Raw genomic sequence first — 25,951 nt, forward strand, 5'->3', positions numbered from 1 at the left:
GAACTTGCCACTTCTGAGCTGACAGTGGTTTCCTACACGCGATCCTATGTGCGAGTTGCCTTTGAAACTGTTTTTCCCCATTATGGGATAGTATTCCAGTTCTGAAACAATCAGAAAGATTTGAATTGTCAGATTGATTTATTTCTTTGTTGAGATACAAATGAAATGCAACATGCACAAACCAAGAGTTTCCACAATCAGGAGATTTATATTAGGCTCTGACATTTTTATTTAGGCTAATAAATAAATAGATATGAAAAAATGCTGAATGGCTCCCAGCAGCTGTGTTTAGGGTTGGTGGTTTTGAGTGCTCAGTTCCTAAGAAAAAGAGATAGTTTTGCCTACTACATAGATCTGAAAGAAGATATGTGTGTGCTAAGTCTCTATATTTAAAATCCTGGCCAGAATATTGTTTTATTTCACACAGTCTAATAGGTAGAACCTCCATCTGGGAGGTTCTATGCCAGTGTCATCAGTCTGATGCTAGGCTCATGCTAAAATCATGGCATAGAATTGGTTAATTCCAGCTCTGTTCCAACAAGAAAACTGGGAGATTGCTGTGACTTTCAGAGCTTCAGGTTTCTGCTCGGTTTTCCGTATCTTCTTCTTTCAACTGCCCAAGTGCTGTATATTTTCCTGTAACTACCATCATAGCAACTTTTTATCAGGATGAAACCCCCACAATCTGTCTACAGTACAAACTAGAAACCTGTTTTACCCCACTCAGCAGACAATCCTAATCTACCCAAAATTTTATGAGCTGCCACAATTGCTTCATGGACAGAGCTAATGGAGGGTTTGGTGTAGCCAGAAAGTGTTGTGCCACGGTGCAAATGGGATGCATGTGGTAAAGTTTTTAAAATCATATAAATTTTTTTTAATAAGATTTCTCTAGAAAATATTTGATAGAAGAAAGCTAGAGCATTGATTCAGAAGGGCTGAGATTGTAAGATGCCAAAACAATCTGCTGTGCCATGATATTTCCATAGAAGACTTCCAAAACCTATGATCCAATCAGTAACATGTGATTTTCTCCTGCCTGAAGGCAGAAACTACTGATTCTGGGTCCAGCTTTTCTTCCTGATTTCCGATAACTCATGCAGTGGTGCTGGCCAAACGGTCAAGGGCTGAGGAGCTGTTTTAATGGGGATCACAGGCATGATGCTGAGCCAATACACGGATTCTCAAGAAGTGGTATGTCAGATGGAAATATTCACATCCTGAGGGAGAAGCTACTGCAAATATGTGGTGGTTCTGGAAGAGGAAGACTGTGTAGAGAGACTGTGGATTTTCCATCTTCTGGAGACATTCAGAGCTTGACTGGAAGGTCTCTGAATCCAAATTTGAAGGGTAATCTGCTTTTGAGCCAGGTCTTGAACTAAATGGTCTCCAGATGTCCCTTCCAACACAATTTATTATATTAATCTTCTTTTATTTTGTTTGTGTGTGTGTGTGTGTAATTTCCTGGATTGTCTAAGTTGCAGCCCTGTCACTTTGGTCATTAGTAAACTGCCACCACAAAACCACCTATAGAAAGTCTCAAAAAGTATTTCTCCATATTGGGTTTTGGATAAAAAGATCTTAAAATGGGAAGGGGAAGATTGCAAAAGGTTTTGTAAGTAGTCAGTTTGACAGTTAGGAGGAGGAGAAAAGATGACTGAAGGGGATAGACTTTGAGAGTTATGTCACCATGGTAATTCTCTCAACTTTTCCCTATAACATCTCTACTGTAGTCACATTTATACACAGCACATATGATGTAATCCAACCATGACCTTGGGAGAATGTATGAGCTCAGTGCTTTGCTAATCATATTTTCTCTGGCATTGGTAAGAGTGTGGCATTCCTACAGCTGATGTCTCCACTGCACCTCCAGGCACCAAAACGAAAGATCTCAGTGATTCAGGTCACTAGGGCTCTTTGTTGCACAAACAAATAACAGTTTAATGAGCTTTTCCTGGGAAGAAAAGAGCAACTGGCTCTATTTGTCTGGAAATGTTGACAGCTAAGTTTGTTGGAAAGTCAGAGTGACTGTTGAGAGTGTCTTTTCCTGTTTACTATTTTCCTTGAGATTCATAGGTTATAAGGTTGGAAAGGACAATAGTGTTAATCCAGACCAATGTCCAATGTAACACACGTTGCAGGACTTCCCTGAATTCATTCGCATTTGAAACTACCTTTTGGGAAAGATAAATCCTGATGGAAATGTTCCCAGAAAAAAAAAGTAGTAAAATCTGTATTTAGTTTTTCAATAGCTACTTGTCTTTCTGGTGAAAAATCTGTGTCTTTATTTTCTAACTTGTCTAGTAAACTTTAAGCTATCAGAACATTGTTAAACATCTGAGGAGGTTTCCACTATCTGCTGCTGTTCCCCATGGAGGTTGTTACTAACAAAATTAAATTGTCACTTTGATGAACTGACCAGCTGAAGATCTATCCTGCATGATCCCAGGACCCCTTCAAAATTGCACCTTGTAGGGCTAGAAGTCAGTCTATGTTACATATTCAGTCTTTGGGTATATTATATGGTGCAAGTCTCCTGCATTCGTCAGAGGATATTCACTCTGCACCAAAGGATTGTCCTACCCATCTCCTTTTTTTTAATTTTTTTTTTCAAACTTACATGCTCAGTACATGTTTTTTAAGAGGTTTTCCTTGATTTCTTAAGATGCTTGTAACCAGCAGAGCTTACAGAAATGGGAACATGCTGTGGCTGTTCTTATGCCTGCTGGATTTGGCAGTGAGAGCAGTTGTGGCCTGTATGGAAGGACGAGTGGGCTAACAGGAGTGAACCCAGTCACTAATGTTATAGCTGCTTCTGAAAGTGAAAGTAAGTCCTGCCAAACTGCTTAAACATCCAGGCCTTGATGTAGCTCTACTCAGACATCATGACCGTCCTGAAAAATATCCATTGTTCTGAGGCATTGGGAAGTCCAAAGTCTTTGGGAATCACTGTTGGAGCTCATGGTACTCATATAAAGTTGGCTGGGAACAAGGAGCTGTGTGAGCTTTCTGACTTATTCTGGTCTGTGTTAGGACATGAAAATTGTCTGAAGGTTATTTTCTTCAATGCTTCATCCAGTTTTCCAGATTTATTCTTTGAGCTGTTATCCCAGTAGTAAGAATAATACATTTACAACTATTTTAATTTTTTCCCCAGAGGAATCAGAGTAGCTGTACTTTATTCCTTCTATGCAATTCCTTTAGCTTTGACTTTAGGTCTTGCTTAAATTTTCTTCAAGACTTGGAGAAGATGAAGGCCACTTATCTGTGCTCTACAGAGAAACACAAGGAATGAGGAAAAATCAGGTAGGATGAGGAGTTGTTACTTCTTGGCCAGAGAAACATCTGCTTTGGGGTGCAAATGGCAGGGCTTATGGGTAGCTGTTGTTGGGGTTCACTCCTGCCTGAGCATACCTGTGTGAGAGGTAGGAGGGGGGTTGAGCAGCAAAGAGCTTGGAGGCACAGGTAGCTTCTGGAGAAATGGGCACACTTCAAAATGGTGCTTATAATTTCTGGATTACCTGTAGGGGCATGGCAATAATGACGTTTAAGTAAGAAAAGAAATTTTTCCTACAGGAGAAGATATAGGACCTAATGAAAAAGTAAAATGTAGTTGCTTGGGAGACCTCTCAGAGTTCTTTATAGTGGTGTCTCCCACTCCCTGTTCATTTTTAATTTGTGTTTTTCAGTAAATATAAGATATAATTAAAAAAACACAGCCAGATGGTGAAATCAGCATTGTGAAGAGGTGTCAAGTGAAGAGAAATGAAAGAAGGAGGGAAGATTCTGTGTTCATTTATCCAGGGAATATAACTGAGATTATTGCTGTCTCTTTAAAAATATGATGTAATTCTCGAAAGTTTTCCTAATTTTTTTTGGAATTTCTCATTTGCTCAGCTGCAGCTATAGGGGAATTGAAAGATGAAACCATTGTTCTGATCAGAAGTACTCTGGTAACTTTGTAATCAGGCTGCTTTGTTGAGAGTTTTGTAAAAATACAGTGGCAGGTCATGTATTGGAGAAGGGTTTCTTGTTTTGAGAAGAGTAGTTGGCATTTCTCTATGAGTTTTGGCTTGTGTTCCATAGCAACAATATTTTTTCTGGTTGTCTCAGTAAAAAACCAGTGTTTTATATTTGCTTTGTTACAGAATTAAAATATTGTCTTAGTATTTCCTTAGATGATGTCATGGAATGGAAAAATTATGAGAAAGGCTGGCATATGGTCATTTCAAATCAAATCCGTGTTTCCTGATCGGATTCTGTTCTTGTACATGTGAGTGTTACGCGTGTGTTGAACATTACAGAAACATTTAATGTTATTAAGTTTCATAGGCACAGGAAAGGCTACAGGGAGAGGAAGTGAAACAACTGCAGAGACAATACAAAAGATATATAGACAACATAGGAAAAAAAGAAGGGTTAAGGGAAGGATATACCAGAGCAAATACTAAGTTGGAGCAAAAAACAAACGAAGAAGAAACCCTGTCCTTGGAAGGAGCTTGACTTTGGGGTTCCTAAATATCAATTATGATATAAGAGGGATTTTTAGTTACCCTTACCCCAAAACAGTAACTGGTAATTTTTTAATGGGAATCTAATAGGTAAAATGGATGTTGCTATTAAATCTGATCTTCTGGATATTGGATGATCGGTAGCCAAGACCCTTTTATAGGATATGCTTCATTTGGCTCTTCACGATCACAAAGCAGATTTCCAGGTTCAGTTAAAGTGTTTTATCTAATCTAGTCCTCCTCTTCCTTAGCTCAAAGGGAGTGTGTTGTCACAGAGGAGAATAAAAATAGTCTTGCAAAGGAAGAAGGAAAGTCCACAAGGAAATGGAAAGTTATGGGGATGGGAAAGTCTCACTGCAAAAAATCAGTGACTTTGTTTGGAGATTCAGAGGTGTGTACATGCCTGCAGTTAACCTATGTCATATGGATGGAAGTTCATGTGGAGCTCATCCTGTGGAGACAAGAAAAAAACCCAACCAACCAACCAACCTGCTGAGCAGAAGGGGAACAAATAACACAACCAGGCTGTGCTGTAGAGGAGCAGAGGTGGCATACTCAGCTGGCTGAGGAGCTTTAAGCAATGGTACCTCTTCACCAAAATTTTGTCAAGTCCCAGGGAAGGAAAGAAAATGCATAGCAATGCAATGAGACCTTTAGAGGTCTCAGTTATAGGGCTTTTCTGATACTGAAATAGATTTTTCTGAAGGTGGGAGTCTATCTGGTTATCAGAGACATGACCTCCCTTTACTAATGAGTGTGGAATCATTATAAAAATCTATTTAGATTAGGAAACACTTATGTAATTTCAGTATCTCTTCCTGAGAAGAATACAGAAACAGAAGGCAGGTCTTCAGGTGGACAACATTATGCAATTGATAAAGAAATTGACTGCAAATAGATGACATTAACATTGAAAACACAATATATTGAGTATTTGATGAAGTTTTTGCTAATAAGATATTTACAGTAGAATAGTATTCCTTGCTGGATATTAAAGGGAAAAAAAAAGTGTTCAGCAGAAATAGAAATAAAGGTAAGGATAGAATAATATACAATTAGTTCAGATCACAGTCATTTGGTCAAATAACTTCTTGGGATAGGGATGCTGTGTTGGATCTTAAGGATGAGAGAAGGGCATCAGGGATAACAATGGGTATGGGTAGATACTGCAACAGTGTTAAGGAGACACAGATTACTGGGGATTGTGTTAAGCTTTATGAAATACCCTGAATTGTCTGGAGTAGGCTGAAGGACAAGTGGTACTGATGACAGCAGCACCCAGGTATTCCAGGGTTTGAGTGGCCACAAATTTCTCTGTTGAAGTGACAGAATTCTGTATTCCAAACACGAGGAAAATCTTACAGAGAAACTCTCCAGGTTCAGTAAGATAACTTACTGCCTTAAGAAGGGGATTAGAGGAAAGAGAGATTTCAAAGAGTGGAAAAAGGGTCATCAGCAGTCATAGAGGTCAAAATGGGGTGAAATGAAGTGCAAATTGCTAAATGCCTGATTGAGACACACCAGCAAAGGACATTAAAACAATTGATAGAAAGTTCTTGAGTCACACAGGAAGAGAAACGAGTCTGCTATCCAGTAAGAATTTTACAAGGGTTAAGGATAACAAAATGTGACATGAAAATTAAATGATTACTTGGATTCAATTTTCAATAGCAACTTTGGCACTCATGGTGAAGTAAAGTCATAACAGCCAATGGGAAAGAAAAGAGAAGTTTTACTACTAATAAGCTACAGCTCTCATAATACTGAGGATGGGAGAAAATTAAGCATGGGTTTGTCAAAGGTGTATAGCAGCTCTGTAAATGGATAGGCTCCTATCTAAAAATGAAGAAATGCAGTCCCGAACAGAAACCTGTCCTGAACTCCAGGTTTCTTAGTGAGCTGAGAGGCATGTCCAGTGTTGCAGGGTATGCTGTTATCTTTGAGAAGAGCTGGGTGCTCTGGCAGACTAGCTACAGAAGAGATGACATTCATCTACTCAACTAGACAAAATTCAAACCTCTGTCTTTGCAAACTAATTGAAACTTCAGCTAATAAGCTGGGAATTTGTTATGTGTGTGGGTTCATATATCAATCACTGGATGCTCATGTACAGCTAATCTGCTAAATAAAAAAAATAAAAGGAAACTTGTTCTAAAAGGCATCGAAAGGCAGTAGAGGATATATTTTCAACTGACTTTATACACACAGAATTGGAACAGAAGATTCTGGAGAGATCTTTAGGTGGGATGCTATTCTTGCTTCTGGCCACAGACAACTAGAGCTGAGTTGTAGAGGAGGACTGCTAAAGGTAATTGAGAAAACTAAAAGAAATTGTCCTACTTAGTCTAAAACACTGAAATCCTAGGAGAGGACAATACATAAGAGAAAGGGAAAATACACTTAAACAGCTCTGTTAAAGGCATGCAAATAGGGGTTTTGAATACGATGAACACCTTTTTCCTAGAAAATAGGAATGTATTCCTAACGAAAAGAGGTGCTGAACCTTGAGAAATCATTAAAAACCTGAATGACTTTTAAGATGGAGCTGGCAGTTTCTGAAATGGTTTATACAGTGCTGCTACCTGCACCACCAAAGGATTGGATAAAGATCTGTTTGTCGGTTGAAAATACCAACATGAGAAAATATGGGAACATCTTTTACACATTTGTTATTTTTTATATCTCTGAAATCTGCCAAATCAGTCAGAATAAAAATGAATACAATTAATTCCTGTTTTTTTTTTTCCTTAAGTTTTAGGCATTTCTGAAGGCAAAGTCAACAGTTATGGCTAATTTAGTTGAAAAGTGTGTATTTCATAACCGAAACTGTGATGCAAGGGAAAAATAATGGACAACATTTCCTTTATCCAAAAATGAAAAACAAAATAATCTGCAATGCTGCTGGCCATCATTACCAGTGATAAGTCTCTACTCATGCCTAATTATGCATTGGCATTAAATGTCATCTTGTACACACCCTGCCAATATAACATTACTCTTCAGTTGACAGAGTGCCCTCACCATAAGGGTATGTGAGTGCTACATACCCATTGCAGCATTGTTTACTAGCTTCTCCTCCTTGTAGAAAAAAGCCTGGTGGGATAAATTTGGGTACTGAATCTGAACCTTGTCTGATGTAAAAAATACACATCTACTCACGATTTTAGGTGAAAAGCAAAATTTATGAAGGAAGTATCAACGTGTCTCCAGAAGCAGAATTCTTTAGGCAACTGAAATGTTGTTCTTCAGATTTGCTATCTACTTAAACCATAACATATTACATCTTCTAAACACTTTGTTTAGCCTTAACAAGTGGGACATGCCCTATTTGTATTTTTCCCTTTCTGACTATGCTTAGTACACATTTTGTGTTCATAATGTCTAGATCCCTTTAAAACCAGGAAAACAAAAAGAAAGAATTTTCCCTTCTTTGACTCCTGGGATGTGATTTGCTCATAGCTTTTTTTCTCTCCGAAAGGTTTAACATGGATTCCTCCCTTTTGAATTGATACAACACAGCTGGTTATACTGTCAAACTGTAAATATCAATGCATGCTGGCTAATCTTTAAACTGAAAAAGGAAGAAATTCAGAGAAATGTGCATTTCAAAATGTAAAGTATACCTGGACATTCTCTTTATGTTCTTGGTTCAGAATTTTAGCTTTTACATTTTTGTTCATTCCTATCTCCAGGATCATAAACAGATTCTTTCTGCATGCAGGAGATAGAAATACATATGCTTACTATTTTCATTAATACCTTGTCTCCTTTTGGGACTATGCTCTTGTGTCTGCTGTTCCTTTCACCTTGTCATATGCTTTCTGCTATGCATTTTCCCCACATCCAAAGAACTGTGTAACCTTTCCTATTGCTGCTCTTAATCTCTCGCATTCACTCTTCTGTCAGCCATCCTGGCTCTGATCTTTCTTTAAGGCAAAATTTCTTTTCCCTCAATCAAATTCACACTTTGCCTGGCTCTTCTTTAGTAATTCTGTATTTTTAGATCATGTACTGTTAGCCAATTTTGTTTCCAGGACACTGGTCTTCCTAATGTCTGTCTTCTGCTCCTGCTTCAAGGAAGTGATCTCACAAGCAGTCAGAAGTCAGAAGCTGCTCTTTCTGTCCTTAGTTTGTATAATTTCTTCATTCTTTTTTCTTCTACTTTTTTTCCTAATTCTGCCTTGAGAAGTTCCCTGTATTCTTTTCTGTGGCAACTTCAGAGGTTTAAGAGGTAGCTGTCTCTTCTAAGGTGAGATGAATCCACCCTGGTTGTGAACAACGTATACTATTAAGAGAAAATTTTTTCACATCATTATGTTCCTTCCTCTTTTGTATGGGATTGTTATAACTCAGGTCATAAGGATTCTGTTCTTTAAAAGTATATTAATCAATCTATCCCAGAAACCCTCGAAAAAGCCTCTATGATCCACAGCAGCTCTTGGTACAACTCAGGAGATGTAATTGTTGGGCTGTCCAAATTATAAAATAAAATAAGCTCAGTGATCACAGATGACCATCACATCCCTCACCAGGCTGTATTCTAAGCAGAAAGTTCCCTGACTTTGCCTTTCTTGTATATAAAAGCAAACATGCATTTTAAAAATTAACAAAACATTCAAAACTATTAAATTAATTATAAAATTAATTATAAAACTAGGTCACTCGCTTTTTCATTCTTCTTTGCTTTAGCTCAGTGATACAAGCTTCTTTCCTGACCTTTTTATCCTAATAATCTGCCTGCTACTCTTCAAAAACTCCCACTAGAATAGGAGTTTCCACAATTATTTTGAATTTAGACACTTCACTCTCTTCCCTTTTACTGTAAGTTAGGTTTTGCTGCATCTTTCAGATAAGTCTTTTCTTATTTTTATCTCCCAGATGAATTTGCAGCAATGTTTCTCTGTTAGGAAAGACTATTTTGCCTCTACCCATTTTTTTTGCAGACAATTGTAATAGAAAGGCTAAGATTAGTGTGGATGGAGAATGGCTGGGTGTACTGCCCCTCAGCTGAGAGGACCTCCCAGAATGGCCAGTGTTAATGGCATCCAGATTAGTACTTCATCAAGACCCCATCAAATCCACTTGCAGTTTCATGACCTGCTTGTAAAATCCAGCTTGTAGAAAGGACATCAGCACTATGCAGTTCTGGATTGTTATGTTCAGTGATTGCTTCCTTTACTTTCTAGACCTGATGAGATAGTTCTGGGAGCAGTTCCAAAATGAAGCCTTTGTTGGGGTTCAGTGAGAAAGGCTCTGTGTTTCACAATGTGGTTTTGTTCCCTTATAAAAATTTAAGAAACTCACTGTAACAACCCCATGCTGCACACAGTATGATTTTCAGAGCTCCCTCTGGGAAGACCTCTGCATCATTTTGCTGTGGCAACCAGATAATACTGAACAACCCATGCAGTGAGTGTTTCTACAAACTGCTGACACACCTCACAACAATAGATCTATCTGCCTGCTTGTGAAAATTGCATAAAGCCAGGAAAAGCTTAAAGCAACACAGGGTGATTAGTCCTCCCTGTAACATACTCAGGTGAAGAAGTTATAATAAGTGAATTTGGAGTAAAAAATCTGCCTTTTAAAAAAAAGTGTAGCTTTTGCAAAATCTTGTTTCAACACAGGTTTCTCAGGATAATTAATAAACCTTACAAATAATTGTAAGGAAAATTTAGGGGAGACTCAGGTGGGTGGTTTTTTTCATGCTTACAGGCTAAAATGAGACCTGGTTGACATTGAACTGTCCAGAAATATGAGTGATCTTACTTGTCTCTCCTTTGCTAGGAACAGGTGAGCTCACTCGAAGCTGGCAAGAGCCAGATGTCCATGAGAGGCAAGAACCAGGTGTCCACCAGAGGCAAACACTGGGTAACTGTTTAAAGAATTTGGCCAACACTACTTAGAAAAAAAAGGTGAACAAGAAACCCTAGAGCATCTTCCGTACTCCTTGGAGAAGATTTAACTCATGCCATTGATGACATCATTTCCAGGCAGCAGCAAGTCTGAAATCAGTATAACCTTCACTTTATCTCACCACAGGTGGTGGTCTCAAATGACTTTTGTGTGAGATAACCAAAGGCTCTGGGAAGGACGCTGGTGGGATGTTACACAGTAAAATATGGATAATACAGATTGAAAACTGCCTGCAAATAGCCCAGAGGCAGCAGCAACTGGATGCAGTATTCTGAATCTAATGGATTTCTTATTGTCACTTAGAGGAAATCATGTTGCTTCTCTTTGTGGTAGGTCTCATAATGTATTTTGTGCCATCTAGGCCATTTTGTACCTGTCTGTCTTCAATACTGAGAAAACCAAAAGAGAAGAAATGATTGTTATTGGACTCTTTTGGGAGATCTAGTTTGGCTGGGACAAAGTGATATTCAAATTTTTTTTTTATTTTGCGTATTTTCTTGCAGAGTCCTACAGACATTTGTCCTGGCTGACACTTTCCTATGAAAAACAACTAGAAGGGACTGGGCCACTGCTTGGGCAGAGCTGGGACATACTGGGATGCATCTGGGAAGACTATTTTCTACACCGTATTGTCAGCCTGGCACTGGATGACTGATGCCAAATTATTTAATTGAAAAAGAGAAACGTAGTTTTTCATACCAGTATCAACCATCAAGAGGGTAAATTTTCTGCTTGTCATTTTGTACCGAGTGAGCCAATAAAAACATCAGCTTTATATTGTCCTTGTGGTGCCCTCCTCTTCAGCGAACAGCAGAGCAATGTCCAAACACAAGTCAATGGTGTGAGGAAAAAGGAAAGCTGATTTGAGAGTAATGGGCTGTGATTCTTTTTTCTGGCAGGTTTCAATTCCTGGGAAGATTCAAAATAATTGTATCTCTACTACAGGACTGTAGAATAGTTTAATGGAATTACAAACCAATGTTTTAAAGTAGGCCTTTCTACAGAAGGTTTAACAAGCCCATGATATTTCTATTATTTTATTCTTATTGCATGGTGAAATATTTTTCTGTCAGAGTGGAAATAAGACCTTCTCTTTAACATTTTGGTACTAACTCTCAGTTGGGGTGTCAGTTCAAATGGCAGGGCAAACAAAAGCACAGTGCTACCTCTGGGAGGTCCCTCATCTGAGAGATATCTGAGGGACTATGAATCAAGTGAGCAGATTTACAGAACAAATCAAATTATTTCTCTCAGGAAACTTTGTGTCATAGTCATTAAAGTCCCTTTTACACAGTGGAAGATCGGGTAGGATTGTGAGAATTGTACATTCTGTCATTTCTTTTTAACACTAGTTTCAATTTATGTTAGAAGAACTTTTCTTTACACAGCTGATCTCAAACGTCAACAAAGTCTTCCCTGCTAGCAGCTCTGTGCTGCCATAAATCACGTGGTTATTGCACTTCAGGGATGTTTGAAGCTCAGTGCCCAGGAAGACACATTTATATCTGAAAAAAGCCCACCATTTTAGCAGGCAATCTGACAGATGGAGTCTGTCTCCCTATGTATCAAGTAACCATTCCATCACTTAATCGTTTATTATAACAATAATCACCATGAAAATTTCCCAAAGGGAGGCTTCAATTTTTCACTTCTGAAGCCACAGAAATTGGATCTGATTTTAGTATTCATGTCTTCTCATGAACTGCATCCTTGTACTCACAGATGGGCATGAATGAAAATGAAATGAATGAGTGCTTACAGAAAAACAGACTGTTGTAACATATTGGAAGAGGGAAGGAAATTAAAACAGAGAAAACTCTCGGTGACTTCCGGTGGCCTGAGAAAGCACTGTGGCATCAAGCCCTGAATGCATTTCAGTTGTACCTAGGTTATTTATCTGAAGAAAAATCATGCAGAAAATATTTTCTTAGTTTTAATATTTCATAGCTGTGAGCTTCTACTGCTGTACAGACATGTGCATTGTGATGCTGACCAATAAAGACAACCTGGACTGAGCTGCAACATGCAGGTCACAAGCTAATGTGATGCCATTTGCTACTCCAGATATTATTTTACAATGAGGTGAAGCCTGTGCATCTTATGAGTGCCCAGCATGGAATAGAGGGTGCCTGGGGACCCACAGGATTGGGCTCAGAATTGTAGCACCTCATGATGGTCTTCTGCCCCTCCACAGCTGTTGCCTTTGGAAGTTCTGGTCCATGTGAGCTTAGGGGATGCTCAGCCAACTGACTGCAGAAGGGTAAGAGTTCCTCCCTCGCTGGTCCTCTATGTCAGTGAAGTCACTTGCAGGGTCCATCAGTCCTGTGGGAAGTGGTCTTGCCCCTGGGAAATTTCTCTTTTTCATGTGGAAGGTAAGCAGCCAGACCCTTAAATTAGTTGTTTGGATTTTTTGCCAATTCTTTTATGATACCTGGATATTAATATAATCTTTTTAGCATCTACAGTGTGTGAAGGCCACCTTACTGCCATAGCATGTGGTCAATGTCCCTTGTCATTGCAGAGAAGAACAAATGTCCTGAGTTTGATCTTCTTGCTTTGGCAACTGATATCTTCTATGACTAACTGCCTTTTTGGAATTTGATTTTTGGAAGATTGTTTGTGTGAGCAGAACAAGGAACAAAGGCTCATCTTTCTGACTCGTTTGTTCTCACCTGGATGGTGGCTGTGGGAGAGATACAGTGCTGATTCCTGGTACTGTCCAGTGTGTTTCAGTTCTCAGGGGTTCACATGCTGTCAGTTCTCACTGGCACCAGATTTGTGCACAGTTATTTAAATTTCAAAATTCTGGGCTTCAGTAGGAGCACATTTTAACAATTTGTTTGACATTACAAGGATATTTTTCTCCCTTTCCTTTTCTTCCCTCATGTGTTATCTGATTCCTAAGACATCCTCAAAATCCCCCACCTTACCTGCTCACGGAGAGCTCATTTCCTCAGAATTTAAAAGCCACTAAAAAACAGTCATGCACTGTAATTTTATTTTTATGTTTTGTGCAGTAGAGACTGAAATGCTTGGCTTTTCCCCCAGAAGTTTATTATTCCATTATAAAAGTGAAGTTGAGTGAACAGAGCTATTAGTTCAAAATGAGGGGCAAAGATTTCAACAATGAAATCAGAAAATTGCTTAACTTTAGGGAGATACAGCCAGATCTCCCGTGGAAGCCAGCTGGAAGCCAGTTCTGCTCTCTAATGGAGTGATGGGTCTCCAACAGAGTCCTGGTGCCTCCTGCCTACGACCTCCTTCAAGAGGTTTGACTGCTGCAAGGCCATGTATGGCGGTTTGAGCCTAATGGCTTTGAGCCATACGAAGCTGTTGATGTGTAGCTTATGGGGCCAGGAGGATTGGCTCTTCTCAGTCTCTGTGTTGCCAACTCCCTCCTCTGTTTGAAATGTAAAAGATGTTTCCTAACTTTAGTCAAAGCTTCCAAGACAATCTCAGTGGATGCAACTTAATGTAGTGACAAAAGCATCAATTTTCACCATGCTCTTATCTTTAAAATTCTTCAATTCTGGGCTTAAGGGAGCTAGTAATTTTGAGTAAAATGCATAGCATCACATTGCTGAAACCTCTTTTCTGCTCTGCCTGAACCAAGAGGTGCAGAGAGAATGAAGCTAAGGGAAAACAGGGTCTATCTGTTTCCAGCTGGAAAAATGGATTGTTAGATGGGTGAAAAATAGCAAAGACCACCAGGCTCACGGGATGTTAATCAATTGTTCAAAGTCCATTTGGTGAATAAGACATGTACCACTTCAGGGGGCTCACACAAGAAACTTGGGGATTCACATTGACCCCAACACTGGTCCTATTTTCAGCTCTGCATGAGAAGATGGAGTACAGTTTTAGAAAGTATGAAGATAGCACTTAATTAGAAGAAGGAATTGATTTGACAAATGGAAAAGATTCAAAAGGAATCTGAAAGATGGTGGGCTTTGGCTTGACAGAAATCTTACCTTGTTCAATGGAGTGGTGCAAAGCTCTGCACATGGAGCAGGATGATCCCCTGCACCAGCTGACCTGACCGGCTGAAAATCCATCCTGCAAGGAAACAACGCAGGGCTGCGATGGACACCATGTTGAATACACCAATCAAAAATGCATTTATACAGGAAGCAAGGCAAGCTGCCCACTGAGATCTGTCAGAGGTAGTGTGGCCAGCAGATCAAGGGCAATCTATGCTCTCATTTGTTTAGCACTGAACGTAGAGCTTGTGAGTTCAAGAGGCACGTGGATGAACTGGAGAGGCTCTAGAGCAGAGCTTCCGAGGTTGTTAGAGGCCCTGGGGAGAGGCTGGGACCTATGAGAACTGTGCTTGTTTGCTCTGCTGAAGAGGTGGCTTCAGAGTGATCAGCCAGCAGGCCACAGCTGCTCACTGAGGAGTTACAGGGATGACAGAGCCAAACTGCCCTCTGACACTGCAGAAAGAACAATGACAAACAGTGCCCAACGTTGCCTTTGGAGCAGTTCACATTGGTTATGAATAAAAACTCCTTCACCAGGAAAGCAGTGTGGCAGTGGGGAGTCATCATCCTTGGAGATTTTGAAGCTGCAGCACACCTGACCTAGCATTAGCCATAGTTGTGTTTTGGCAGGAAAGCTCCTTCTCAGGAGATGGGTTTTGATCTTGCGCTTTCTGATCTTGCCAGTAGTAAGGCCCTGCCAACTGAAGGACTGGAGGGTTTTTCTGCTTCACCTCTTAGCCCAGCTGAAGTTTTTGCTGTTGCTTTTGCTCATGTCTAAAATGACTGTAAAATTATTTTATTGTGATTGGATAAGTGATATGCCCATTTTAAACTTTGCAAACCATGGCAAAGGATTGTCAGGTTGGGAGACTAAGGTATACTAAAGTGCTAATGGCTTTTGAAACAGTGAGGAGAGGCAGGGTGAGGTGTGAGAGGCACTGAGGTGAAGGGGGTGAGACATGGCCAGGGGAAGGGATTAAGCAGTATATAGATGAGGCATAGCTATAAAGAGGTGGGGTGTGCATGAGACATAAATAGGAAAACCATTACTCTGAAACAATTCTGTGAGAAAAATGGAAAGGTTTAAGGTGTGTTAAAGGCTTTCCAGCCTCAAACTAGTATTTATGGCCAATTGGGAAGAAGGACTTTTATTCTTTTTCATATCAGTTCTTAGTAATTTTAGACTTTTCTCTGAATTTGCCGTAACTATTCATATGTAATGGCACGTTGCAGAGTTTCACAGGGATCTTGTGAAATACAGTATTACTGGATTATGCACATTGCAAGCCAGTGTTTAATGCTGGCTTGAGGAACTTAACCTAGAAATTTGTTAGTGGTTATTGAACACAAGCCTCGTTGAGGTTTCTGAGAGTGCTGTGGCACTCCTGTGGAAGAGCAGACATGCTCTGCTGGCTTTGCAAGCTGTCAGATGGGAAGAGACAGAAGGGCTGAGACTGTCTGGGAAAGGCACCGGCACAGCACCATGCCCAGGGTTGGGGCTGTGCTGCTCCGAGAGGGCTGAGAACTTGGCGTGGGCTGTGGCGGTGGCTATTGTGCACTATGAATGGCTGCTTCATGCCAACCAGTCTGCGATGGCTATTTTTAATCCCAAATTCTAGCATGTGGGTTTTAGAACAGCGCTTGTCTCAAATGTGAAAGAAACCACAGAGCAAGGGACTAAAGGGCTGTTTTGAAAAAGGTCCGGAAGGGGAGCCACACAGACTGGAAAGCTGCCCCAATAAACCCCAGCTTTAAAGAAAAAAAAAAAAAGAGATACATCTCCTGAAGAAAAGGAAATAATCCTTTTTAAGGCTGCCAGATAGAGTCAGGGATTCAAGGGTGGGTCAGATGCTTGGGTTGATCCTAATTATGTATACCATTGTGATATTTTAATTCTAAACTTGCTAACCCAAGATTGCCTTGACCTTGATGAATAAGGAGTATAGCTCAAAGAGTAATTAATATGACTTTAAGAATAGCTAACCAGCACTATATTCTTTCAGAGCTGAAGGACAAAGCTGTAACCTGTGCACAACTTATGAGTAAGAATCATTCTGGAGTTAGGGGTATAAATGACTGTGGTCCTGACAAAGCCACATTTTGGAAGGAGATCTTTCACTTAATCCTGCTGGCTGAGAAGCTTTCTGAAGCAGGCTGCAGACACTTCCCCCTCATTAGAATTTGTTAAATATTAATGACTTCTTCACATCCTTGCAGAAGTCTTTGTCAAATTCCAACAGTGATTGAAAATACCTGGATTGCAGCAAGATAAGGCTGAACAGAGAATTGTGTTGGTAACATCCAGTACTGCTCAATTACGAATTAGCAGCTCCTCTCCAAATTGATGGACATAAGCCTCAAAGCTATGGGTTTGGTTTTTTCTCAGATATTTATGAACCTTGTTCCTTTCAGAAATGGTGTTCACAAAAAGTGAGATCTTCTCTTTTTTTTTTTTTTAATTAATGAATCAGTCATCTGAAAATTTATATTCACTTATGGAAGAAGCTTGGCTGAGGCATATCTGGCACATATATGTTAGTCAGGGATATCTTGAACTGCTGCAGAACTTTCCTATTTACAATAAAGGAAGCTTTGTCCCCAAGCACTTACTAACAGCTTTAAAAAAGGTTATAAATAACAATTACTTGGATAACTCAGTCAGACCTGACTGTGCTCATGAGCCTTTAATGTTCCTTTTTTCTTAATTCTGTGGGATTTTTTTGTATGTGACATTGCAAAAGAAGGTAAAATTTCCCTATGTTTAATAATGTGTAAACATTACTGATTGGAAGAGCATTTTGTCATTAAGATAAAGAATTTTCCCCTTTCCTCCAGGCCTGGGGTAATCTTTACTTCCAACAGGCTTAGAACTGATTTTTTGCCTAAAACCAGTTGGTGATGTTAGCCCAGTATTTTGATGCTCATGGTTAAGATATTACCACATTTTACATTAAGAGGAAAAGAAGGAATCAATCTATTTTTTTTCTTGTTCTAGAGAGTACTGTGGCAAATGAGATTGCTTCAAGAAGAGATGAAGATTAGAGTTACAAAAGAAAATTCGTTCCTCCTTCCTGAATGGAAAGGTCTCTTGAAGAAAAACTGAAGTAAAGCAAGCATGATTGAAAGTGTGTAGAAGCCACAGAGCTCCTTCCATTGCCTTCACTGGGTTTTGATTTAGGCTCACAGAGTGTCCATTATATTTTTATTACCCTTTCTGGACATATAAAATGTTACTTTTATTGTTTAAGAAAAAGAAATTATGAATGACTTTAGCATTCACTGGAGTGAGTCATTGACTTGAGCCAAGTGTAACATGACTCTGGGATTCAAAGCAAATCCCCACAGCCCTGTCCTCCACTCCACTTTATGAAGACCCCTGAGCAACTGCTGTGCCAGCCCTGGTTTGCAAGCAGGGACCTGCAGAAGGAGCAGAATTGCTCATTGCTTTGTGTTCACACTGGAGTGTGATGTGTAGGAGACAGCATGTTCCCAAAATAATTTCTGTTAGTGGCACACAAAGCCTTTTCTCTGGTGACCTCTGCAATCATGAATGCATCTTACATCAAACATGTAAGAATCAGGAATGAAATCAGGAGTGAAATGCTTTCCAGCCAAGTGGTTGCTGCCAGATGAAGGTATGAATGTGGGATTGTCCCTTGAACTGGATTTTCTGGAGTTAGACTATTGAACCTTGAATCAGAGCCTGTGTATATGGGTCTTGTCACATGCATTGTCAGTGGGTATTCTTGGTCCTCACCACATCATCTGTTGACTCCTGCTCCTTGATAGAGACCTTCTGCACATTCTCTGGGCGCAGCAAAACTAATGTGGCTGACATGAAGGAGTCATTCAGAGTTGTACCTTCTTTCAAAAGGTAAGGAGAGGTGCAGAGATCAAACCTCCCAAATGTCTGCTTTCCCATGGCAGTGAACATGTTTGATGTGCTGCACCTCAGGGGAGGGCAACAATATGGGGAGATCTGAAAACTGTGGTATCTCTACCCACCATGAAAAGCTGTTGATTACCCTTTACCTTTCATGGAAGGCACAGTCAGATCTAGAAATTACCACACTGCTCTCGGGTTTAGCACGTTTTCCCCTTGCCCCAATAAAGGAATGCCACAGCCAGGATTTGATGGAAAGCCAATACACACCTTGTAAAAAGCCCTGTTCTGTTCATGAAGCTCCATAAAACTACCTTTGGTGACAGCTGGGACAGGAATAACCTCAGACTAAATACCCTACCAAAAAAACTCCCAGCTCACTGCAGGTGGGTTTTGTCTTTGGGTGTGACCATCACCAAAAGCAGAAGTGCTGAACATCTTGGCAAAGAAAAGCTTACAGAGAAACTGAAGTTAATGGATAAATCTGGCCATGGATGCACAGGTCCTAATGAGTAGAAACTGCCACAGGGACTTGTAGGGCAAAGTAGACTCATTACTGTTACTGAGTCTTTCTTTCTTGAAGTGGTAGAGCCTTCTTAAAGTTCTCAGGGCCTTCTTATACAGTTCTACATCTGCACAACTTGGTATTCTGAGGATATTTAGTGTTTTACTGGTGCTCAGCCATCCTTTTACTTGAGACCTATTCTTATTCACTTTATTTTTTGGTCAATAATTCTAGATAGTCTCAGGAAGGGGTTAATGGTTATTTCTGGCTTGAGGAGTAAATGTGAGGTTATTTTCTAGAAATAAGCATCCTCTTGAAAAGTATTAATTTCCTTTGAAAAGGATAGAGAAATGAAGGAAAACCACCATGCTGTGTGCATAACTAATTCTGGACATGGTGTGTTATCACTGTAGTTTACTGTCCCACCTCATCCTGTGCCATGTTTGAGTGTAAGTTTCTCACAGTAGTTCTTCATTGTGTGTCCACCCTGTCCTTGTCTAAAACAGTCCCTCTCTTAATCAACTTCATACTCCTGCTCATATGTAAAGAAATAGTAACTAGATAAGACGTTGTTTACAAGATGATTACATCCTGTAGCCAAATACACAAAAATGCACTCTAAAAACACACAATTTATTTTTGTCATGGTAGAAGTACATTGCAAGATGGTATACAGCAGAGTAAACATTGCTGTGGGGGCTGTTGTCCCCCTTTCTGATCAGCAGCTCCTGTTGGGATTTCTGTAATTACGATTGCATCTTGGAACCATCTCCTTCATTATTACACCCACTCCTACATGTGCCCAGGAGGCTGTTGGGCTGGAGTACACTGGGGGCTTGTGGAAGCCTCAGGCTTTGATCCAACCTGTAGAGTCTCACTGTCAGCCCAGCTTTGGTTTTTCTGGGCAGGTTGGCTAAGCTCTTGCAAGAGTGATTTATGATCACAGAGAGACCTGCAGTGTCACGAAATGATATCAAATCCTGACGGATACTCATGCATTAGGTCCCCCAAATAAATGCCTCTTACCTATCACCCTTACACAAATATGTCTTTACATTGACATTTATGATTGCAGTCTTGAAGTGCTGCCTGACCACTGAGCCTATTTTGGGATAATAAACATATAGTTCCAAAGCTTGATTGTTGCAACAGTGGAAGTAAATCAAACATTATCTTCTCATTTTGTTTGTCTGGTGGACAGTGGCTGGGAGAATTAAGATGGTGTCTCTAAAAATTGTATTTTTGTATTGAGAAATGCTTTTTCTTTTACTCCCTCACTTTATTTTTTTACAGTTACTCCAGTGTTTTTTGAGCTTTTCTAAAGAGCTGACTGAGTTGTGGGTTTGTTGGTTTTTTTATTGTTTCCTCCATATTTTAGAGTTTTAGATATTTATCATATTTACAAGTGTCTCAGCCTGGTTCATATGTTCAGTTGACTCTGCATGGTGCTATGCCAACCCATTGACACGCTTTTTGAACATACAGGTTCAGGCTTCTTCCGTGCTTCTTTTAAAAACCTTTGGCATTCTCATCCCAAGTCTGTTCACCATCTGGGGCCAGTGTTTGTAGGGTGGAGGAGACAGAGCATGGTGGAAGGCGGCATGTGGATAGAGTTGTGAAATAATGAGCACACGGATTATGCGAACACAGACAAAGACCCTTTAATAGTCCCGTCATACTTCATTTGGACACATTGAACTGGAGCTCTGAATGAACATATGAGGGGCTTGCAGGTAGCTTTGCCTTGAGTCCTCTGCAAGGGGCACTCTGTAATTGCCCAGCCCTGAAAGCAGGATTTTGCATGGTGTGATCAAAGCGGTCTCCTAATCATGCTTTCCCCAACACTTTGACTGAAAATAACAAACCTATTCAACCTGTGAGGAGTGAATGCGTGAGAGATTTTCACCTGCTTATGCAGGCTTGGAAAAAAGCACTTGATTGTACGCATTATGGTTCAAAGCTGGCTTAAAGTTTTGTCCTTTGTTTGGGTGGTGGAGGTGCCTCATCCTGCCTTTTGATGGCTTTCGTATCCAGCTCTTCCCATTATTTCACTAAGACATATGAGCTTGGTTGCCCTGCTTTTATCTGTGCTAAATATAAATGGAAAAACAAACTGAACACAGCAAGGTAAATAAAGAACAGGAAGTGTAAGACAGACCTCTTGAGACTTTCAGTATTCCCAGATGTTTTACGTTATAAACCAGCAGGCGAGCACTGGCCTGCCACACAGGTGGAAATGTGTGTGTGGAGGCCACTGAACAGAGAATATTTACCCTGTATCAAATGACAGGAAGGGGTGAGTGAAATAGTATTATGCTGAACTGCTGTGAAAGTCTGTGAGGTTTCCAATACTCTCCGAATTTCTCTAGGGTGGGCTGGTGTTTGCATAGTTTCTTCCAGTATAAAAACAGAGGCAGTGACTCAATCTACTAAGAGAAAGATGCTCTTTACATTGCTGGTAAATAGAGGACCTTGCGAGCTTTTATTTCTAAGTAAGAATCTTGGGGTAACACTATGGAGCCAGTTATTAAAATTAATATTATATTATGATGAACAGCTCCCTTCTTCAACTGCAATGACAGGCAATATCTGATACTAGACCAACTGATGCAACTGGACAAGGTAAACAGGGTGCTCTTCATTTTCATCACAGGACCATCCAAAGTGTGTCAGTAGCTGGCTATTAAATTTTTAAAGGCTGTCTACTAAAGCCAAACACAGCCCATGGGAAGTTGTCTACTTGAGCTGGGAGCAGTGGAAGGTTGTCAAAGGCTGAATAAAGATGCAGGTGTTGAAAAGATGCAAGGGAGGAGCCAGTGGGGGGTATTTAATGGTATCACTGTAAGTTTTAGTAATTTCCCAGAGTATGACCTGCTATCAGTGAGATGTGAAGGTCTTCAGCATTTGGTAGGTTTAGGCCATTAGTGAAGATTTCTGTGTTTTCACACAGGCAATATACGATGATGACCTGATGTTGGAATATTTTTATAAGAGGAGGTCTGGACAGAGGACAGTGTGCCAGAGCAGAGGTAGCAGTATTCCTGTGTTCTTAAAAGGAGAGCTAAGACACACGATATTTCACAGGCTTTACCAGATGTCACTAGCTGCTTTTATCACTTCCAGTGAATTAATGGAGGATATTTGGTTTCCACAAGTTAATGTCCACAAATAAAAAGCTCAGTCTTTGTCAAACCCAGAATCTTACATGACACTTGCAAGTTTACTCAGGCTTACTACCTGCAATGAAGGGCTGTAAGTAAAGTCTGCCAGTTAAGAGCAAGCCCATGGTAATTAATTTTCTGACAGTGGGAGATGTTTACCCTACCTCTGTGGGTGGCTGTCACCATCATACTTATAAACCCTGCAGTAAGGTTTTTCTGGAGCCTTCTCTTCTCCAGGCTGAACAGCCCCAACTCTCTCAGCCTTTCCTGCTAGGAGAGGTGTTCTATCCCTTCAATCATCTTCAACAATGACCTGCCTTTATGGGTTCTCTCAGCAGCCAATGGTGAGAAGAGGCAGGTCCACTTTGTACATCATCACTTCGGCATTGAGCCGGCCAGGAAGATGTGTAACTCTCCAATACAAGAGCAGACAAATGCCACCTTCAGTGACTTGCCCAGCTTAAGTTGCAGGAGAGCCGAGAACTGACCTGAGTCCTTTCAGGAACAAAGCCAGAGCCTCCAGTATCTGTCCTCTGCTGTGTTAGCCATCCTTTCTGTACATCAGTCACAATATAAAGTGCCAGTAACAGGTTCCTGTGAACCTAATCAAGTTCTGCCACAGATTTGAACTCCCAGAATGTAGCAGGAAGCAAAATCTACGTCCTTGGAGTCATAGAATCATAGAATCATCTGGGTTGGAAGGGACCTCTGAGATCATCGAGTCCAACCCTTAATCCATTACTGCCATGGTTACTAGACCATGGCACTAAGTACCACATCCAGTCTCATCTCAAAAACCTCCAGGGACAGTGAATCCACCACTTCCCTGGGCAGCCCATTCCAATGGATGATTACGCTCTCTGTAAAGAATTTCTTCCTAAAATCAAACTTAAACCTCCCCTGGCAGAGCTTAAGACCATGCCCCATTGTCTTACTGATAGCTGCCTGGAAGAAGAGTCCAGTCTGCACACACAGCTTGGGAGAAGGGGAAGGACACATCACTACACAAATAACCAGTCATTACACTAGCAGTGGATAAAAAAATTATCATAGATATCTTGGTGTTGGCATAAAATTGCTTCAGATAAGACAACTGAAATTTTATGTGCCACTTTGTATCTGGCTCATTCTCCAGATCAGCAGTGGGAAGATGAAGAGAGTGTTCTGGCAAATGTTGTAGGGATTTGCTCTTTTGTTTATCATTGCTCTTCTTTCTCTGCAGTGTATTTTTTCCCTATTCCTTCAGCAACTGTGTGTGATACAGACCTTTCAAATTACATTAACTATAGATTGCTGAGAACAAAGCTGGATGAAGTATTAGCAAGATGACTACTTACCATGGGTAGCTGCCAATGCTTCTGTTAATATGTTCCTGAGGAGTTCATATAGAACACTAATTTCCACATTATCTGGATTATCTGTGAAGAGCATCTATTGCCTTGCTCTTATGGTAATTGCAAAAGGGATGGAATTATGCCACTTTTCTATGAAATCCAGGGAAAGGTCTGAATACTTTGAATGGTTGTTCTCTCCTTTTCATAGCTTTGAGGTTTGGGTCGTGTTTGTCTTTCTTTTATGGGAAAATTTCTATACTTTACTGCAAAGTTGCTTGCTTTGACATCTATGTCAAGAGTGGGAACCTGAGCAGAAAAGGCAAGCTCATTCTTTGTACTCTGGAGTGTCTGAGGGCTGCTCTCCATTTCATTCTGCAGGCAGTCAGGGGTCCTTGGGCTCGAGAGTGACTTTGTGTCCATATAGGACTGGCACAGAGGCAGTGGGGATGTTGCTGAGAGTGGGGGTTCCCCTGCTGCCCCCCATATACGGCTGCATTCACACTCCTTCTGGGTATGTGCAAGAGCACGGTACCAGAAGGTGGCACTCCAGGTTCTCTAACATATGTCCAGGGCTGTGTTAATCCCTCAGCACACCCCAAAGGTGTCAGCTGCTCCTTGTGTTGGTGCAGACACATCTGGGTGGGCTGAGTGCTGAGAGCTGCTTATCTGCAGAGGCACGGAGCACTGCCCTGGCTTGTGCCCTGTACTAGGAAGCAAAGCACATCCCATCTGTGTGTCTCTCCTAAACTGGGATTTGAGCCCTCTGTAGGACCATCCTTTCTGCCTGCTCACATGCTCTCCAGAAGAGTTTTGGCTGGTGCCTCTAGCATTGTCCAAGAAATGCCCAGGAAAGGGTGGAGGCAGCACCTTGGCTGGACACTCTCCTTACACAGGCCTTAGGGATGAGGCTCACTTTTGGAAGGGAGAGAGTTTCCCATTGCAGGAGCAAGTCATGCTGTGATGCTTGTCCTCTGAGCCAATGAACCGGCCTTGCTCTTTTTAAATTCAGTGTTACAGAGGGAACTGATAAAACTGCTGATCTTGCTTGTGTGCTGGGGAGAGTGGCTCTGGCAGGTTGGTCTTGCTCTAATAGGCAGAAGAGCACAGAGATTTTGAAAGTAATTACAAAGCAGGCTGCAGACTCAAAAGAATTAGTGGGCTATTAAAGATTTGAACTTAATAACAAGCTTGACTACTTCCCTACCAAAACACTGTTCCCATCCTCATGCCTAATTAGTGCTGCCACCTTTACACTCAAGGGCAATGGCCCCTGTCTTTCCTTCCCATGCTCTTCCTGGCAGTGTATTCTCAGCTAACACAGACATCTCAGTATTTGATCATCCTGCAACCTGCCAGCATATGGAATGACTGGCCAGTTGGTATAAACTGTCCCTCAGCTGTCCGTCTGGCAAGTCAGTGCAAGGATCTCCTCCATAGCTCAGAGAGCTTTGCTGCTTGAGGTTACAGGGGGTCCCTGAGTTTCTTAATCTTGGTTATTTGGTTATTTGCTGGATCATCGGACTGACTGTGTAACAGAAAAGAATATTTTTACAGCTGGAGTTCAGCAGTTCCCAGTTATGCATACTTCTTGGGAACCAGGAATTGTACCTATTCAGCAATTTGTTGTCACTGAATTTTTCAATTGCTCTGATGCTTACAAGGTGCACATAGAGCTCATATAAATATTTTCATAATTTCCTAGTAGGGCTATGATGCAGATATTTCATTGTCAAAAAGTCTTTAGCAACAGGCCTGATAACAGCTTAAATTATAATTTAACCCACACCCTTCCACTTGCCAAAGATGAGTGACTGAACCTAGCTTACCAGAATCTGATTAAATGAGGTATCTCTGATGAATCTCTACATGTTTCCCTGGAAAGCAATTTTAACTTTGTTATATTACAGTAGCCGGTGCCTTATGAAGTAAAGGAAAATATGTGTCCAGTAGGACATCATAAATTCCATGACAGACTTTAAATTTTCTTGGATGAAATGTTTAAAGTGGAGCAGACTGATCTCCTAAAAACACATTGGCCTTTCCTGAGCTTGGGAGAAGCTACTTTGTCTCCTCCATTCAAAAGTGTATGAAATCCCCTCTGCAGAGGAAGCCTGATGGTAGACGGAAGCAATATAGGTGTTGGCTGAGTTTCAAACCCAAGGAAAACCAATACCATCTGAAAGCCAGTATTATAAATAATTAGTCAGGATCATTTTTGATAAGTCGATTGTGCCCCATAAAAGAGTGATTGTGGAACCCACCATAGCCCCAGCAGCTTGGACATAATCCAGTTTTTACAGTGGAGCAAGATTAAGTTAAATCACTTTTCCAAATAACCATCATTTGTTTGATTTGCTTTCATGAGGGGTTTTGGTTATGTCAGTAGTTGTCAGATGCAGACTGACGCTTGTGACGTCTCGTGCCTTTCAACTTGAGAAAGTCGTATAAATTTTGCTGCCCTCCAGCTCGACGGAGCAACGGTCTTTTGGAAATGAATGAAATCCTTTAGCCCTCAGCCCTGAAATGTGATGCTTGGGTCAACCTTCAGTGTTGCAGGAAGTCTGTATGGTGATGTTTTATGCTGTAAACCTACCTTCTTTATATTAAAGGCATACTGAGAGTGATGCTTAAATAAAGAATGACTGAGAGCCTTTATGT

This window comes from Pseudopipra pipra, chromosome 1 (assembly GCF_036250125.1).
Source record: "Pseudopipra pipra isolate bDixPip1 chromosome 1, bDixPip1.hap1, whole genome shotgun sequence".
Taxonomy (NCBI): domain Eukaryota; kingdom Metazoa; phylum Chordata; class Aves; order Passeriformes; family Pipridae; genus Pseudopipra; species Pseudopipra pipra.